The following is a 16,441-nucleotide window of genomic DNA, read 5'->3' as shown; positions in this document are numbered from 1 at the left end:
CGTTATACGTTATTACGTAATAGTATATAACGTTGTACGTTACATGGTAATACTATATAACGCTGTACTTTGTGTATTTTCGAGCTATCGCGGGGAGACGCGGTCGTTAGAATACGCGTCAACGGGAGTCGTAAATTCCCGTTACGATTAGAATGATCGACACCACGAATAGTTCGATCCCCGTATTTCGATTAAGATAATAGGGGTGATTCAGTTATGATAGCACTGTTGCTCACAGAGTTAAAATATATATTTCCAACACTTAGTATACACGACTGAATAGACATAACCACTTAATAACTTATCACGCTGCAATAATATAGATATGAGAGTAGCACGGTATGAGACTTAATGTTAGAAGTTAGGCGTTAGATCTTTTTCTGTGGTAGGAAACTCTGAGAGAGATAGGAACGGTGAGAGTTGTAGGGAATGTAGGAAGTCTAGTCACCGTGAGAGACGATGGAAAACTCTGAAGTTTATTCTAATGTGAATACGGAGGAAAGCTCGGTATGGGTGTGCCCTTTGAAGGAAGAACGCGGATTCGTTGCTTACATTTTTAGTTAGTAAAGTGAGGGCAATAATCCGCGATGTCGATTGGTTGGGACCAATGTTAGGAAGGAAGAGAGGAGGAAGAAACCTCCTACCAACTTGGGTCCTAGGCGACATTGTTTATAGGGAAACTCAGATTTTCCGTTAGGTATATCTCCGCTTTCTTCGTAATTCTTAAGAGCACATAATAAACCCAAGGACCTTTCTAAAAACCGGCAGAAAACTCTTCTGGAATTAGAAAGTCTTTTCTGGCAAACAGATGTGCTTAGGCCATGTGTGCGAAAATTGCAGCTAGAATTGCAACTTTATAGTGGGTCCTTGGGCCTATGGAGTGTTAGAAGGACGACAGGTAGACCGTTGGTTGGCAAGCCGCGCGGGATGGCGTGCAGATGTGTTGCGCGGCAGAACACTTTGTAACGTAGCAATATATAACGTCATACGTTATTACGTAACAGTATATATCGTTATACGCTATGTGTTAATACTGTATAACATTATACGTTATATGGTAATACTATATAACGTTATACGTTATATGGTAATTCTATATAACGTTATACGGTACATTGTAATACTATATAACGTTATACGTTACTACGTAATACTATATAACGATATACGTTACTACGTAATACTATATAACATTATAAGTTATAACGTAACTATATACAACGTTATACGTTACTACGTAATAGTTTACATCGTTATAAGTTATATGGCATTCTATATAACGTTATACGGTACATGGTAATACTATATGACGTAATACGCTATATGGTAATATTACATAACGTTAAACGTTATACGGTAATACTATATACCGTTATACGTTATATGGTAATACTATATATTGTTATACGCTGTATGGCAATACTATATACCGTTATACGTTACTGCGTAATAGTATATATCGTTATACGTTACTACGTAATACTATATACCGTTATGCTTTACTACGTAATACTCTGTAACGTTATACGTTACTACGTAATAGAATACATCATTATACGATATATGATAATACTATAGAACGTTATACGTTATTACGTAATAGTAAAAGGTATGTAAATATGAAACCGGAATATTTGTATAGAAAAATACACGTTTATTGTATGATAATTTTACGTTATAACCTAATAGTATACGTCGTTATACGTTATACGGTAATACTATATAACGTTATACGTTATAACGTAACAATATACAAAGTTATACGATATATGATAATACTATAGAAAGTTATACGTTATTACGTAATAGTATATATCGTTATACGTTATATGGTAATATTAAATAAAGTTGAAAGTTATAACGTAAGAATATACAACGCTACATGTTATTACGTAATAGTATATAACGTTATACGATATATGGTAACACTATCTAACGTTGTACGATATAACGATACAATATAAAACGAAATACGTTATTACGTAATAGTATATGACGTTATACGTTAAATGGTAATACTGTATAACGTTATACGTTATACCGTAACAATATACAACGTTATACGTTATTACGTAATAGTAATAGGTATGTAAATATGAAACCGGAATTTATGTATCGAAAAAGACACCGTTCATTGTATGATCATTATACGTTGAATAGTAGCACCATATGACGTTATACGTTATAACGTAACAATATACAACGTTATACGTTATTACGTAATAGTAAATTGTATGTAACCGGAATATTTGTATAGAAAAATACACGTTTATTTTATGATAACTATACGTTAGACGGTAACATCATACAACGTTATACGTTATAACGTAAGACTATATAACGATATACGTTATATGGTACTACTATATAACGTTGTACGTTATAACGTAGCAATACACAACGTTATACGTTATTACGTAATAGTAAAAGATATGTAAATATGAAACCGGAATTTTTGCGTAGAACTATACACGTTTATTGTATGATAATTATACGTTATATGGTAACACCATCTAACGTTATACGTTACAACGTAACAATATACAACGTTATACGATATATGATAATACTATATAACGTTATACGTTATAACGTAACAATATACAACGTTATACGATATATGATAATACTATATAACGTTATACGTTATAACGTACCAATATACAACGTTATACGATATATGATAATACTATATAACGTTATACGTTATAACGAAACAATATACAACGTTATACGTTATTACGTAATACTGTCACGTCCCGCGTTCCGCACGTGACGCCACGAACCAATAACTTATGAATAATTAAACACGACCAATAATAATAAATTAACTAATAACTAACCAATCAAAATAAAAAGAATTATACGACAGACAATCAAAATGAAGTAAATGAATCAATAAGAAGAAACACTACAACCAATCAGCAATGACATATAAAATACAAATAAAGTGAAATAATTAAATGAACCAATAAATAAAACAAGCCGCGATTCAAATGTATGAGATTTCTCTGCGAAAACACATGTGTATACACACACGTGTATGCATATCTGTGTGTGTGACCTACTTCGTGAATCTGAATAATTGGTAATCTAATAAAATATAAAAGAAATAAAATATACTACACTACATCAGCATTCTAATAAAAGTGAAAATTGTATACAAGATTACTCTGCGACACACACATATATAGATATACACATGCGTACGCGTATCTTTGGGAAAAATTCATAATATATATATATATATATGTATGTATACGTTATTAAACCATTAAAACGCAAAGAAAGAAATATATAGATTTACATTTCTACGAACCTAGAGAATTATATACGAAATCCACATTATGGAATATTCAACCAATTAACGATCCGAGAAACAATGAGAATAACAATACGCGCACATATACATATGCATATATATATTTTACATAATGGAAAATTACATTGTGAAATGTATATATATATATACACATATTATTATATCGAACAACTACTCATCTAATATACAAAACCACCTTGTGAAAATTACATTACTGAACATTCAACTAAACCAACTGAAGATTTAATATAATAATATATAATAATATAATAATATATATATATACATAGATATGTGAAATAGCGTTGTATATAACCAGAAACAATACAAATGTCACACGACTTCTTCAACAACTTCGACTCTTCGTTCCTGCCGACAACACCTCACACGATGACTGCGTCTTCTAGGGCCACTTACGGATTCTTTACAATTCTTCTTCTTCTTGCACTGAAATATCATATGCAGTGAATAAAACACGAAAGAAGCAGGATGAACTAAATAAAAGAAATCATAAGAAGATACACACCGAGACAGTCCGCATGGGAACCTCTGACAAAGATACCTCCGTATCTATCATTAAACGCATAATAATCAAGATGCACAAACCTCATTTGGAAGTCGACACCACTCACAGCGTGCCAATGCAAGGGAGGAAAACGAATGAAATTGTATTTCGTGAAGACGTTTCACCGCTTTCGATAGATCAGAAACTGGAGTTACACAACTAATAACCTAATAACAAGAAAGTAATATAAAATATACACGATTTAATATATAGCAAATATGGACATATAAATCTACAAGGAGCAAAATATATCTCATATTGTCAAATAAAACCAAATTGTCAAAAGATCATCAGGACACGACGCCAACGAAGGTGCCACTGTGCCTATTTAGATGGAAAAACGGCCACTTCAGCATCATCCCTCGCACATATTCACACACGCACGTCGATCACGTCATCTCGTACCATTCACATATCTTCTTCCTCTTGCGCTAAAACAAATTCACAAGTTTAAGGAAACAAACAACATGCGAAACGAGACAGAATACTAAAAACACACTCACACAGTTCGCACAGGTGCGGACGCTTTTGTGTCCATGACTCAACATAACCTGTAATCATCAAACTACACGTTCTCTCATGGAAACTCTAAAAAATTACGTTATTACGTAATAGTATATATCGTTATACGTTACACGGTAATCCTATATAACGTTATACGTTATTACATAATAGTATGTATCGTTATACGTTACATGGTAATACTATATAACGTTATACGTTATTACGTAATAGTATATATCGTTATACGCTATATGGTAATACTATATAACGTTATACGTTATTACGTAATAGTGTATATCGTTATACTATATATGGTAATACTATATAACTTTATACGTTTCTACGTAATAGTATACATCGTTATACGTTACATGGTATTGCTATATAACGTTATATGTTACTACATAATAGTATATATCGTTATGCGTTACATGGTAATGCTATACAACGTCATACGTTATAACGTATCAATATACAACGTTATACGTTATTACGTAATAGTATGTATCGTTATACGTTATATGGTAATACCATATCACGTGATACGTTATACGGTAATACTGTATATCGTTATGCGTTATTACGTAATAATATATATCGTTATACGTTACATGGTAATACTATATAACGTTATACGTTATTACATAATAGTATATAGCGTTATACGGTCTATGGTAATACTATAGAACGTTATACGTTAATACGTAATTATATATGTCGGATTAGAATCAGGATTAAGGAGATGGGCGTTTGATGGATTCTCATTAGAACTAGCCATTGTTGCGATACAACGGAGAGTTTATTAGCACAAGTTTATTAACAAGATTACGCACTCGTAGCACTGGTGATAATGACCTTAGGTTCGAACGAATCCGCGGTCACGGGATGATAAACGTATGTTATCGCACAGTTCAAGTCTAACTCTTTGTTAACTAGACGTGAGGTGTTCACTGGTCGTAGGATAGTACTGTCGCTCGTCAACGAGTCCACACGAAGGAATGCCTCTCCGTCTCGACGATGTCGTCGAGGAAAACTATATGGGGTGGGTCTAAGGATATGAGATCCTCGGATTCGTCAAAGAAGGCTTTCGTTCCAAAAGTGAGGGAAATTAGCGCTGTTGCTAATTGGTCAATCTCCATATCGGCGTTTTGAAAGAGATGCTGGCCGCCCTTAAGGGGGGGGGGGGTTTGTTGACGGGGCATCGTTCGTGGAAGATAGGCTTCTCCTATCTTCCCGTAGTTGCGACAAGGACTGTTTGTCTAAATGAAGAACTTTGCTTGATTAAATCTTAAAATTTATTGCGGGTCCTCACGTTAGCTAAACATACTGCGGAGGTATATCGACATCTGGAGATCATCTCACTCGAAGGATAGGATCTGCGTGTGGCGAGCCACGGAACAGAAACCTTTGAAATATTTACTGCCATGTGTCACTACGGTCACTTCTTTCAAGGAGAGGTATAGAGTTACTCTGTGCCTTTGTTAGGTAAACGTTCATCCCTTGACCGCGGCTACGTTGGGCGACCGATTGTCGCCCCGAGCCCAAGCTCATGATCACAAATCTCGAACGATCGGAGCAACATTTGTTTATGCTAAGTTACAGAGTTACGGTATTCCCGCGAATCCAAGGAGGAGTTCCAGTGTTCTTTCATCTCCGACATATATATCGTTATACGTTACATGGTAATACTATATAACGTTATACGTTACAACGTAACAGTATATATCGTTATACATTACATGGCATTGCTATATAGCGTTATATGTTACTACATAATAATATATATCGCTATGCGTTACTACGTAATACTATACTACGTTATACGTTACTACGTAATAGTATATATCGGGATACGTTACTACGTAATACTATACATCGTTATTCGATATATGGTATTACTATATAACGTTATACGTTACTACATAATAGTATATATCGTTATACGTTACTACGTAACACTATACAACGTTATACGTTACTACGTAATAGTATATATCGTTATACGCTATAAGGTAATACTATATAACGTTATACGTTATTACATAATAGTATGTATCGTTACACTATGTATGGTAATACTATATAACGTTATACGTTGCTACGTAAGAGTATACATCGGTATACGATATATGGTAATACTATACTACGTTATACGTTACTACGTAACAGCATATATCGGTATACGTTAATACGTAATACTATACATCGTTATTCGATATATGGTATTACTATATAACGTTATACGGTACTACGTAATAGTATATATCGTTATACGTTACTACGTAATACTATACAACGTTATACGTTACTACGCAATAGTATATATCGTTATACGTTATATGCTAATAGTATATAACGTTATACGTTATTACGTAATAGTATATATCGTTATACTAAATATGGTAATACTATATCACGGTATACGTTATATGGTAATACTATATATCGTTATGCGTTATTACGTAATAGTATATATCGTTATACGTTACACGGTAATCCTATATAACGTTATACGTTATTACATAATAGTATACATCGTTATACGTTACATGGTATTGCAATATAACGTTATATGTTACTACATAATAGTATATATCGTTATGCGTTACATGGTAATGCTATACAACGTCATACGTTGTAACGTATCAATATACAACGTTATACGTTATTACGTAATAGTATGTATCGTTATAAGTTATATGGTAATACTATATCACGTTATACGTTATACCGTAATACTATATATCGTTATGCGTTATTACGTAATAGTATATATCGTTATACGTTACATGGTAATACTATATAACGTTATACGTTACTTCGTAATAGTATATATCGTTATACGTTACATGATAATGTTATATAACGTTATACGTTAAAACGTAACAATATACAACGTTATACGTTATTACGTAATAGTGTATATCGTTATACTATATATGGTAATACTATATAACGTTATACGTTACTACGTAATAGTATACATCGTTATACGATATATGGTCTTACTATATATAACGTTATACGTTACTACGTAATAGTATATATCGTTATACGTTACTACGTAATAGTATACAACGTTATACGTTACTACGTAATAGTATACATCGGTATAAGATATATGGTATTACTATATAACATTATTCGTTACTACGTAATAGTATATATCGTTATACGTTACTACGTAATAGGACACAACGTTATACGTTACTACGTAATAGTATATATCGTTATACGCTATAAGATAATACTATACAACGTTATACGTTATTACGTAATAGTATATATCGTTATACTATATATGTTAATACTATATAACGTTATACGTTACTACGTAATAGTATATGTCGTTATGCGTTACTACGTAATACTATACAACGTTATACGTTACTACGCAATAGTATATATCGTTATACGTTACTACGTTATACTATACAACGTTATACGTTACTTCGTAATAGTATATATCGTTATACGCTATATAGCAATACCATATAACGTCATACGTTATATGGTAATACTATATAACGTTATACGTTACTTCGTAATAGTATATATCGTTATACGTTACATGATAATGTTATATAACGTTATACGTTAAAACGTAACAATATACAACGTTATACGTTATTACGTAATAGTGTATATCGTTATACTATATATGGTAATACTATATAACGTTATACGTTACTACGTAATAGTATACATCGTTATACGATATATGGTCTTACTATATATAACGTTATACGTTACTACGTAATAGTATATATCGTTATACGTTACTACGTAATAGTATACAACGTTATACGTTACTACGTAATAGTATATATCGTTATACGTTACATGGTAATACTATATAACGTTATACGTTATATGGTAATACTATATAACTTTATACGTTACTACGTAATAGTATACATCGTTATACGATATATGGTCTTACTATATAACGTTATACGTTACTACGTAATAGTATATATCGTTATACGTTACTACGTAATAGTATACAACGTTATACGTTAGTACGTAATAGTATATATCGTTATACTATATATGGTAATACTATATAACGTTATACGTTACTACGTAATAGTATATGTCGTTATACGTTACTACGTAATACTATACAACGTTATACGTTACTACGTAATAGTATATATCGCGATACGTTACATGATAATGCTATATAACGTTACACGTTATAACGAAACAATGTACAATGTTATTCGTTATTCCGTAATAGTATATAACGTTATACGCTACATGGTAATACTGTTACGTCCCGCGTTCCGCACGTGACGCCACGAACCAATAACTTATGAATAATTAAACACGACCAATAATAATAAATTAACTAATAACTAACCAATCAAAGTAAAAAGAATTATACGACAGACAATCAAAATGAAATAAATGAATCAATAAGAAGAAACATTACAACCAATCAGCAATGACATATAAAATACAAATAAAATGAAATAATTAAATGACCAATAAATAAAGCAAGCCGCGATTCAAATGCATGAGATTTCTCTGCGAAAACACGTGTATATACACACACGTGTATGCATATCTGTGTGTTTGACCTACTTCGTGAATCTGAATAATTGGTGATCTAATAAAATGAATAAAAGAAATAAAATATACTACACTACATCAGCATTCTAATAAAAGTGAAAATTGTATACAAGATTGCCCTGCGACACACACATATATAGATATACACATGCGTACGCGTATCTTTGGGAAAAATTCATAATATATATATATGTCGGAGATGGAAAAACACCGGAACCTCTCCTCGGATTCTCGGGAATACCGTAATGTCGTAATTTAGATTAAACAAATGTCGCTCCGATTGTTCGAGGTTTATGATAGTGAGCTTGGGCTCGAGGCGACATCCAGTCGCCGAACGTAGCCGCGGTCAAGGGATGAACGTTTTGTCTAACAAAGGCATGAAGTAACCCTATAGCTCTCCTTAAAAGATATACTTAGGACGGGGCACGACGGTAAGCATTTCAACGATTTCTGCCCCGTGGCTCGCCACAAGCAGACTCTATTCTTTGAGTAAGATGATTGCCAGATGTCGACGCGTCTCCACAGTACATGTTCGGCTAGCCCGAGGACCCGCTATAAATCTTAAGGTCTGTTTAACTAAGGTCCTTCAAACCGACAAACAGTCCTCGTCCCGACTACGAGAAAATAGGAGAAATCAATTTTTCTCACCAACGACGCTTCCTCTTCTCGAACTTTCTCTTAAGGGCAGCTAGCACCCTTCTCTAACCACCAACATGGAAATTGACCAATTAACAATAACGCCAATTTCCCTCACTTTCCGAATGGAGGCTTTTCTCCACGAATCCGATGATTTCGTGCCCTTGGGCACACCCATCATGGTTTTCCTCGACAGCGTTACCGTGATGGAGAACCACTCTCCGGTATGATCTCGACGACGATTCAAGTAACTCTCGGATACGTAGTGATTGCCCCATGCATTAACATTGAGTACAACTTAGACGCTAAAGAAGAGTAGAGTTCGTCATCCCGTTGACCGTGGATTCGTTATTGAGCCTAAGATCATTGTCATTAGCTTCTCTAGTATCAAATTATCGCGATTACTTGTCCAATTCCAACATGGTCATGTTTGCACTAGTAAATATCCCCTCTATTGCGTAGTGATCACGTCTAGTGTCAATAGGGATTCGTTTACGCCCTTAATCCTAACTCTAATCGTAACGCCAACCCGACATCAGAAGTGGGATCAGTGCCGATTATAACAGTGTTAGAACTTACGACCATCGTGCGCGAGTAACCCAGTCGCTAGTGCAAAATCGAGTGTGAAACCTAACAAGTTTTCGCTACCACGTTTTAACCCTTAAAATCGCACGTTCCGACCCCGCTGCATGGGGCGCAACTGTCAACCTGATTATGAAAGGAAACCATAATTTCAATAACGAGTGGCGAGTCGACTTCTACGTACTGGAAGCATCATCGGGTAGATCAAGTCATCTGGGTGAGTCGTTTCCATTTTACTCCGATTCGGTAGCCGAGCATTCACTAATTAAAGAGTCCGTGGCCTCGAGATTTCTGGCAAAAGAATGACTGACATATTAGTAATGCGAGGAGTAGGAAATACTTGTATTAAACATACGCCTCCCATTTGTTCATCGTGTGTATTAATGATTTTTACATCGAAGATAATTTCTCATGTCCTTGCTGATAGTTATGTAAAATATGATATCGCGATTAGTTGCGGAACTCTAAGTCTGGGTTTTGACGTAACATTACACAAAATAGCCTCGCTATGTGTAAAACAAAAATAATTAATGTCTGTAATGAAACCACTGCAAACGAGATCGTCGTTAATGAAGCTGACACTGATGTACATGGTAATAATAAAAGTCGATCAATTTCTCTTCTCGACAAATTCAAAGATTCATTCGTTACGGGTTCCCTACGTATTCGCGTAAATACAGGCCGGCTAGAAATACGATTAATTGATCCTAACATCACCGTACGAGGAAGTCCTTATAGACTTAGCGAGGAGGACCGAAGAGCGGTACGTGAGAAAATAAGCGTTTTAATTAAAGCAAAGATCATAAGGCCTAGTAATTCGCCATTCGCGAGCCCTACGTAACTCGCGAAGAAGAAAACGGCTCAGATAGATTACGAGTGGATCCCTGAGAGCTAAATCAAAGTACCGTCGCGGATCGGCACCCTTTACTCCTTATTGCGGATCAAGTCGCGAGATTGCAAGAGGTGAGATATTTTATTAGCCCGGATATGGCCAGCAGGTTTCACCAAATTCCTATTTATCCTAATTCAGGGAAGTATACAGCGTTCGTTACTCCCGAAAGACAATATGAGTAGATAACGATGCCGTTTGAACTGAAGAATTGCGCCGTCCGTCTTTCGGAGGGCCATTCGCAAGGTCCTAGGCGACCTCGCTCATTCGTACGTTGTTATTTATTTCGATAACGTTCTAATTATTGCCGACTCGATAGATCAAGCTTTAGGAAGATTGAACACCGTATTAGATACCCTCGTAAAAGCAGGATTCTCTGTTAACTTTGCGAACTGTTCTTTTCTAAAGACATCGGTGCTCTATTTGAGATATGTAATTCATAACGAAGAAGTTCGTCCCAACCCGGGTAAAATACACACCTTAAGTTCTTTACCTGTGCCAACGGCCGTCACACAGTTCAGGCAATTCATAGGGTTAGCTTCGTACTTCCGAAAGTTCATCCCTAAATTCTCGCAGGTGATGAAACCCCTGTATGCGCTCATCTCAAATAACAGAAATATAACTTGGACAGATAGGCACGAGAAAATAAGACAACAGGCAGTTTCCGCCCTGACCGACGCGCCGGTGTTAATGATATTCGACCCCAATTACCCGATAGAACTATATACTGACGTTAGCTCGGAGAGTTACGGGGCGATTTTGACGCATTAAGTCGAAGGTAAAGGCAAAGTAATAGAGTATTACAGCAAAAGAACTACCCTCGCAGAATCTAGGTATAATTCCTACGAACTAGAGACGTTAGCAGTCGTAAACGCAGTCGAGCGTTTCCGTCACTATCTACATGGACGGGAATTTCTTGTCGTCACGGATTGCGACTCGTCGAAAGCGTCGAGTAATAAAGTACATTTAAATGACAGGGACCATCGGTGATGGGCCTACTTGCAGACTTTTGTTTTTTGACATTATGTATCTGGAAAGTAAACGGACAGCCCACGTAGATTTCTTCTCGCGAAACCCCGTAGATTTAGACCACCGTAAAATTGATAAAATTGCGGAGAAAGAAATCAATCTGGCCGAAATATCGGAATACTGGCTATTAGCCGAACAACGTCGTGATTCTCAAACCTTGGGAATCGTCAAGAAATTGCAAAACGATGAGCTCGCGGAAGACATCGCGAATACATACGAATTACGGTCCGGTACTCTTTACCGTAGGATACAAAGAAAAGGCAGGACTCTCTGTTTACCTATAGTCCTAAGAGGTTTTAGATAGTCTGTTATTAACCATGTGCACCAGTCAATTATGCACTTAGGTTGGGAGAAAACGCTCGAGAAACTATACGAGTATTACTGGTTCGAAGGGATGGCGAAGTACGTTCGCCGATTCATTGAGAACTGTCATGCTTGTCAAGTTTCGAAAGCTAGTTCAGGTAAGATACAAGCCGAACTACATCCTATACCTAAGACCAGCATACCCTGGCATACGGTCCACATGGACATAACAGGCAAGTTGAGTGGTAAAAGCGATTCAAAGGAGTACGTCATTGTTTTGATCGATGTGTTCACTAAATTCGTATACCTGCATCGTACTCGTAAGATAGATTTCCGTAACACCATTAAAGCGCTTAAACCCGCTATATTTTATTCGGAAGTCCCTGCCGGATAATAGCAGATCAGGAAAGATGTTCTAAGGGTAATGAATTTCGAGAATTCTGCGAAAGCAAACGAATTAAAGTTCACTCGATAGCGACCGATGATAGAGCCAATAGACAGGTAGAGCGTGTTATGCGTACATTGAAAATACGTTCACGACAGTAGAAACGACCGGGCGGCCGTGGCAAGACGCGATTGGGGAAATACAGCTAGCGTTGAACTGCACCACCAACCGCGTGACTAATTCGAGCCCTTTACAACTACTAATCGGTAGAACAGCGAGACCGTACGACCTATTACTACCCGACAATATCGAAGAAAAGGAAGTCGATATCCCTGATGTAAGACAGCAGGCTGTATAGAACATAGAGAGTAAAGCCCAGTACAACAAAGAAACATTTGATAGAAACAAAGCTAAAGTGGTTAGGTTTAACCTCGGCGATTTCGTACTACGCAAAAATGAGAAAAGAAACCAAACCAAGCTAGAGCCGAAATTCAAGGGTCCATTTGTAATAACCGAGATTTTGGAAGGAGATAGATATATTCTAAAAACGCTAGACGGTAAACGATCGTATAAAGACAGTCACGACAGATTAAGAAAAATGCCGGACAGTCGCGTTCCCGCTGAGTTGGACGTCGGTAGTGACGGCAATAACAGTGACCACGACGACATGAGCACCTCGATCTCGGAAGATCCTTAACACAAAGACCGTAGCACCTTACGGAGTACGTTATGAAGCTCGGTAAAGGGGCAAGTGATGTGTTCACGCGCACCATGAGCTATAGAGTTATGAAGCTTGGTAAAGGGGCAAGTGATGTGTTCACGCGCACCATGAGCTATAGAATTATGAAGCTTGGTAAAGGAGCAAGTGATGTGTTCACGCGCACCATGAGCTATAGAGTTATGAAGCTTGGTAAAGGGGCAAGTGATGTGTTCACGCGCACCATGAGCTATAGTGTTATGAAGCTCGACTAAGGGGCAAGTGATGTGTTCACGCGCACCATGAGCTATAGTGTTACGAAGTTTGGTGCGGTCGTGCGATCTAGAAAAACGAGATCCATTGGGGTGCGAAATCGAGACTGGTTCATTTCGCCGTTATGACCCGACTGATAACCCACAGGATGCAACTAGCACTTCCAATACTAATTACAACGTTACTAATTCATGTGCTCTTCTATTCCTTTTGTTGTCAAACCTCCGAACAAAATTTTGTTGTTACACTGGACCCTCAGCTTATTTAGACATTAAGTTAAATTGTAGACATGCTAATTGTACCGAACCTAATGTTAGAAAGACTCAATCTTGTAGTTGCACCCGAGGACGTGTGATAGTCAGAATGGCCGTGTCGGAGATGGAAAAACACCGGAACCTCTCCTCGGATTCTCGGGAATACCGTAATGTCGTAATTTAGATTAAACAAATGTCGCTCCGATTGTTCGAGGTTTATGATAGTGAGCTTGGGCTCGAGGCGACAACCAGTCGCCGAACGTAGCCGCGGTCAAGGGATGAACGTTTTGTCTAACAAAGGCATGAAGTAACCCTATAGCTCTCCTTAAAAGAAATACTTAGGACGGGGCACGACGGTAAGCATTTCAACGATTTCTGCCCCGTGGCTCGCCACAAGCAGACTCTATTCTTTGAGTAAGATGATTGCCAGATGTCGACGCGTCTCCACAGTACATGTTCGGCTAGCCCGAGGACCCGCTATAAATCTTAAGGTCTGTTTAACTAAGGTCCTTCAAACCGACAAACAGTCCTCGTCCCGACTACGAGAAAATAGGAGAAATCAATTTTTCTCACCAACGACGCTTCCTCTTCTCGAACTTTCTCTTAGGGGCGGCTAGCACCCTTCTCTAACCACCAACATGGAAATTGACCAATTAACAGTAACGCCAATTTCCCTCACTTTCCGAATGGAGGCTTTTCTCCACGAATCCGATGATTTCGTGCCCTTGGGCACACCCATCATGGTTTTCCTCGACAGCGTTACCGTGATGGAGAACCACTCTCCGGTATGATCTCGACGACGATTCAAGTAACTCTCGGATACGTAGTGATTGCCCCATGCATTAACATTGAGTACAACTTAGACGCTAAAGAAGAGTAGAGTTCGTCATCCCGTTGACCGTGGATTCGTTATTGAGCCTAAGATCATTGTCATTAGCTTCTCGAGTATCAAATTATCGCGATTACTTGTCCAATTCCAACATGGTCATGTTTGCACTAGTAAATATCCCCTCTATTGCGTAGTGATCACGTCTAGTGTCAATAGGGATTCGTTTACGCCCTTAACCCTAACTCTAATCGTAACGCCAACCCGACATATATATATATATATATATATATATATATATATATATATATATATATATATATATATGTATGTATACGTTATTAAACCATTAAAACGCAAAGAAATAAATATATAGATTTACATTTCTACGAACCTAGAGAATTATATACGAAATCCACATTATGGAATATTCAACCAATTAACGATCCGAGAAACAATGAGAATAACAATACACGCACATATACATATGCATATATATATATTTTACATAATGGAAAATTACATTGTGAAATGTATATATATATATACAAATATTATTATATCGAACAACTACTCATCTAATATACAAAACCACCTTGTGAAAATTACATTACTGAACATTCAACTAAACCAACTGAAGATTTAATATAATAATATATAATAATATAATAATATATATATATACATAGATATGTGAAATAGCGTTGTATATAACCAGAAACAATACAAATGTCACACGACTTCTTCAACAACTTCGACTCTTCGTTCCTGCCGACAACACCTCACACGATGACTGCGTCTTCTAGGGCCACTTACGGATTCTTTACAATTCTTCTTCTTCTTGCACTGAAATATCATATGCAGTGAATAAAACACGAAAGAAGCAGGATGAACTAAATAAAAGAAATCATAAGAAGATACACACCGAGACAGTCCGCATGGGAACCTCTGACAAAGATACCTCCGTATCTATCATTAAACGCATAATAATCAAGATGCACAAACCTCATTTGGAAGTCGACACCACTCACAGCGTGCCAATGCAAGGGAGGAAAACGAATGAAATTGTATTTCGTGAAGACGTTTCACCGCTTTCGATAGATCAGAAACTGGAGTTACACAACTAATAACCTAATAACAAGAAAGTAATATAAAATATACACGATTTAATATATAGCAAATATGGACATATAAATCTACAAGGAGCAAAATATATCTCATATTGTCAAATAAAACCAAATTGTCAAAAGATCATCAGGACACGACGCCAACGAAGGTGCCACTGTGCCTATTTTGATGGAAAACCGCCACTTCAGCATCATCCCTCGCACATATTCACACACGCACGTCGATCACGTCATCTCGTACCATTCACATATCTTCTTCCTCTTGCGCTAAAACAAATTCACAAGTTTAAGGAAACAAACAACATGCGAAACGAGACAGAATACTAAAAACACACTCACACAGTTCGCACAGGTGCGGACGCTTTTGTGTCCATGACTCAACATAACCTGTAATCATCAAACTCCACGTTCTCTCATGGAAACTCTAAAAACCTGCAGCATTGCGATTCCCACCGGAACGAACTGTCACGT

At 36.6% G+C, this 16,441-nt stretch overlaps 1 long non-coding RNA gene across 3 annotated transcripts; it reads right to left on the bottom strand.

Moving 5' to 3' along the window:
* Positions 1-3,407: 3,407 nt before the first annotated feature.
* On the bottom strand, positions 3,408-16,276 carry LOC126919451 (uncharacterized). 3 transcript variants are annotated; one of them, XR_007711623.1, is made up of 2 exons: positions 15,769-16,276; positions 3,408-3,769 (listed from the first exon to the last, which is right to left on the bottom strand). It is a non-coding gene; the product is annotated as an uncharacterized LOC126919451 (long non-coding RNA). The 3 variants fall into 3 exon arrangements; XR_007711624.1 differs by lacking the exon at positions 15,769-16,276 and adding an exon at positions 3,849-4,219; XR_007711622.1 differs by lacking the exon at positions 3,408-3,769 and adding an exon at positions 14,802-15,689.
* Positions 16,277-16,441: the final 165 nt, after the last annotated feature.

Source organism: Bombus affinis, chromosome 8 (assembly GCF_024516045.1).
Source record: "Bombus affinis isolate iyBomAffi1 chromosome 8, iyBomAffi1.2, whole genome shotgun sequence".
Classification (NCBI taxonomy): Eukaryota; Metazoa; Arthropoda; class Insecta; order Hymenoptera; family Apidae; genus Bombus; species Bombus affinis.
This window is presented reverse-complemented; position numbering and strand designations above follow the sequence as displayed.